Source organism: Sesamum indicum, linkage group LG9, assembly GCF_000512975.1.
Source record: "Sesamum indicum cultivar Zhongzhi No. 13 linkage group LG9, S_indicum_v1.0, whole genome shotgun sequence".
In the NCBI taxonomy this organism is placed as follows: Eukaryota; Viridiplantae; Streptophyta; class Magnoliopsida; order Lamiales; family Pedaliaceae; genus Sesamum; species Sesamum indicum.
The window spans coordinates 7,981,103-7,985,610 of NC_026153.1; the positions used below are offsets into that span (position 1 = coordinate 7,981,103).

Genomic DNA, 4,508 nt, shown 5'->3' on the forward strand with positions numbered 1-4,508 from the left:
TTGTCCCCCCCCCCCCCCCCCCCCAACTTTCCCCCCCCCCCCCCCCCCCCCCATTTTCTAAAAATATTTTCATACATGTTTGACAAAAAGAATTTGAAAATATTTTCAGAAAATATAACTGAAAATTTTCTATAATTTTTAGAAATTCTTTTCATATTTTTTGTAAATTTACCATTTTTTTCTTTTGAAATTTTTAATACATTACTGTAATTGTAAAAAAAAATTCAAAATTTTTTGTCGATTTTAAAATTTTTTCTGAGATTTTTAGAAATTTTCTGTAATTTTTATAAATATTTCTAATAATCTTCTGTAATTTTTTAAAATTTTAATACATTTCTGAAATTTTAAAAACAATTCATAATTTTGGGTAAATCTAATAATTTTCTGTAGTTATTATAAATATTAACATTTTTTGGTAATTTTAAAAATTATTTAAATTTTTTTTAAAAGTTTAACAATTTTCTGTAATTTTTAACATTTTTCATACTTTTCTATTTTTTAAAAAAGTTTCTGTAAATTTTTCGTGATTTTTAAAAACTTTCTATAAAAAAATTCATTTTATGTAATTTATGAAATTATAGAAATATATATCACACTGAAATTATAATATTTTTCTGTAATTTTTGTGTAATTTGTGTAAATTTTTGGAATTAATTGCATTTTTGTGTAATTCATTGTATAGTATAATTATTTGTGCAATTTACTGTATAACTCTGTAATTTATGAATTTTTGTGATGTATTGTATCATATTGCTTAATTTATTTGTGAAATTTATTATATAGATGTGCAATTTATTTTATCATTAGGCTAATTGATGTAATATTATTTTTTACATGACATTAGCCCAATATTCCAAATAAAATAATTTTTACATCATAATGTAAATAATTACAAAAATAGACCAATATATAATCTCAATAATAATATTATTTAAATAGTAATATAAATTATCACAAAAATTAGACCTATATTCCCAACAATAATATCTTTGCATCATAATGTAAATAATCACAAAAATTAGAAAAATATAGATTCTCAATAATAATATTTTTACATAATAATATCAATAATTACAAAAATTAGACCAATATATATTCCCAATAATAATATTATCTACATAATAATAGCAATAGTCACAAAAATTAGACCAATATTCTCAATAATACCATTACTTACATAACAATGCCAATAATCCAAAAGTAAGAAAATATTCCCAATAATAATATTTTTACATAATAATGTCAATAATCACAAAATTAGACCAATAATCCTAATAATAATATTATTTACAAAATAATGTCAATAATAACAATATTAAGGTAATATTTTAAATTAAAATACTATTACATAATCATTAGAAAGAGAAAACAAATTGAGGAAAATATTTTCAATAATTAATAATTATTTAAAAATGTATAGTTCCTTTGTAACCACGTACAAACAAATCACGTGTGCCTTTAAGCTTTTTTAGTCATCAAGTGTTTGTCAGTAGAACTAGTTAAGTTTATCCATCTTCATTTGTCAACAAACGACAATGTTGATAAATAAGATGTCAATTATTGTTTTCTTCTACAAGAGGCAGAGCTCGGTCGGCAGTCCAAGCAGATGGAATTATTTGAAAAGTGCTACAAGACAAAGGACGATGGCGGCTAGAGTGGGCCGAGGGCGGCTAAGGTGGCGGTAAGTAGATTATTAATATAATTTTTTTAAAAAATTAATTCTTGGTTAAAAGTACTAATGATTTTGTTTGTTTTGCAGGAGACGTTCCAAAACCTCCTTCGACAGACCCCCCGACCTCGAACCAAGACGATATGAACATCGCTAACAAGGAGGGATTAGATTAGGTTTAATTTTTTTTTAATTTTTGTAATTAGATAATTTTTCATATTAATATAATATTTTTTCTTAATTATTCATGTTTCATAATGTTTATTATATTCCATTATTTCATATTTATTTAATTAACTAAATATATATAAATTAATTAAAAAATTATTAAAATATATAAATTTATTTATTTATTACAATTTATTAAATACATGAATAAATTATAAAATATAAATAAATTATAAAATTAAAAAGATAGGGACGATTTTAGTAATGGTAAAGAAATGTTACAAATCTAAATAAATAACCGTTCCAAAATTATTACTGAAACAGTTCTAAACACATGTTTCTAAATTGCATTGTGTCCCAAATACCATTGCTAAAATCATTTCAAATAAGTGTTCCTAAAAAGTGGCTAACCGTTCCTAATACCATTACTATTTTAGTTTTAAGTACGTGTTTCAAACTCAAAAAGACCGTTCCTAATACCATTACTAAAATATTTTTATATACGTGTTTCTATAAGACTAATCGCTTCTAAAATTCTTCCAATTAAAAAAATAAAAAAATTTGACAAATTCAATATTAGGAACGCTTTTCATATTGTTACAGTTTCCGTCCCAAATAGGAACGGTCTTGCCTGAACTATTCCAAAAATTTTATAGCGCCATTTGTAAGGACGGATTTCCAACCGTTCCAAAATAAAATTGCTCCAAATAAGGTCGGTGTCCTGCAAACTGTTCTTAAGACAAAAAGAATCGTTCCTAAACTCGCTTCAAATCCCGCCTTTTTTTGTAATGGATATCAAAATTTCATTCATTTTTTAGTTAATATCAACAAATTTAGTGCATTTTGACTAATGAAATGACTTATTTGTTAGACGAAAATAAAATTCAAAGGTACTAAATGTTATTTTTTAAATAACAGAATATTTATGTGTAATTATATAAAACCTTAATAGAGGAGAGTGTAATTATTCCTCAAAAACACATAATAACAAAGAGTTGAACTTAAAATAATTAATGGGAGTGTGATGAAGGGGAAGGGATTAATTTGTTTTTATTTGGAAGGTCAACACATAAATAATAATGATAATAATAATAATAATAAGAAGAAGAGTAGAATTAATTATTAATGATGAATGTAAGAGAAGAGGAGCATTTCTTGGTAACATGCAGCAGAAAGAAAGTTCCTACAACCCTACTTTTCTTGCATTTGAATAACACAAACAATTACATTCATTAATGATTGTTTCAACTTTAATTTCCTCGAGCAACAAACACTAAACCTCATCACTGTCTCCTATTCTTCCTACTTCTTTCAATCCAAATGTTGTCCTTATTATGTTTTTCAAATTTCAACTACTTACTCAAACTATTTATAGTGTGTGTATGTGCATATGTATTCAATATGGCTTTACCCTAGTTAAGAGGTTTTAACCATTATGAGATATTATTTTTCTAAATTTTGACGCGCTAAAAAAATTATTATTGGCTATGGATTAAAATTATGGTAAATAATTATTATTAATTATGATTAAACAAAAATTGATGCAAAAATTCATAGTATCTACCATGAAAACTATTTTTCTCATGGTTTCTAACGACGATAAATATTTTAGCCACACTTGCAAAAACTACGGTCCACAATCATTGTATCTATTTACTATATTTATTTATTTTTAATGATGGCAATTATTCATAGTCAAATGTTAAATTTGTTTTTAATGTCGAGACATTTATTACTCAATATAGCCTCATTGACACACTGAAAAATAATATAATCATTTTGATACGTTCCCGTCTGACAAGACTCGATGGAATATTATCCAATTATAGAAATATTAACATATTAGCAATTGGGAAATTTTAATTCAATTCGACTTGGTCAAACTTGAACTAATTATATATTTTTTATGTGATTGATGTATAACTTAAGAAAATTAACCAATTATATAACAAGTGTATCATAATTACTTATCGTGTGATTCGTCTGAAACTTAATTATTGTGATTTTCCATTTAGTCGATCGGTCAGATTGTTAGAGGTAATTAGGGTACGTAGCAAAACATAGCACCTAGAGCATGAAAAAGGTGTACATATTTTTAGCTAGCACTACAAGAAAAAAAGGTATATATTACAAATAATATTGCAACAAAATTAATTCTAATATAGCTAATGAGATTGACTAATAATGAATATTCTGTAGCAAATTATATATTAAAATTATCTAAAAAAATATAAGGTATGTAGGCAGCAAAATGGGGAAAAGTATTATTTTAGTCCGCTAAGTATACCTAATTTTAATTTTAGTCCAATAATTATGTCTATTTTTGTTTAGGGCCAGTAACTTACAAAATTGTTTACTTTTAGTCATCTGGCAGATTTTTCGGACAATTTTACCCCTATGAATGCATATGCACTAAAACTGTCTTTCAAAAGTTGAATAGGGGTAAAATTGTCCGAAAATCTGTTAGAGGACTAAAAGTAAGCAATTTCGTAAGTTACTGAACCTAAACAAAAATAGACATAGTTATCGGACTAAAATTAGGCATACTTAGCGGACTAAAATAATACTTTTCCTTATTTAATAGCAAATTATGTATTAAAAAATGTCCAAAATTAGGTACATAGGCAACAAAATGACTACAAATATTACAACAAAGTGTACATCAATTGAT

General features: G+C 25.0%; 1 long non-coding RNA gene across 1 annotated transcript in view; it reads left to right on the top strand.

The window, feature by feature from the left end:
* Positions 1-1,835, top strand: part of LOC110012573 — a 2,011-nt gene extending 176 nt beyond the window's left edge. Inside the window, exons 2-3 of the long non-coding RNA XR_002287781.1 lie at positions 1,578-1,681; positions 1,760-1,835. This is a non-coding gene — a long non-coding RNA (uncharacterized LOC110012573). The remainder of the gene's footprint in view (positions 1-1,577; positions 1,682-1,759) is intronic.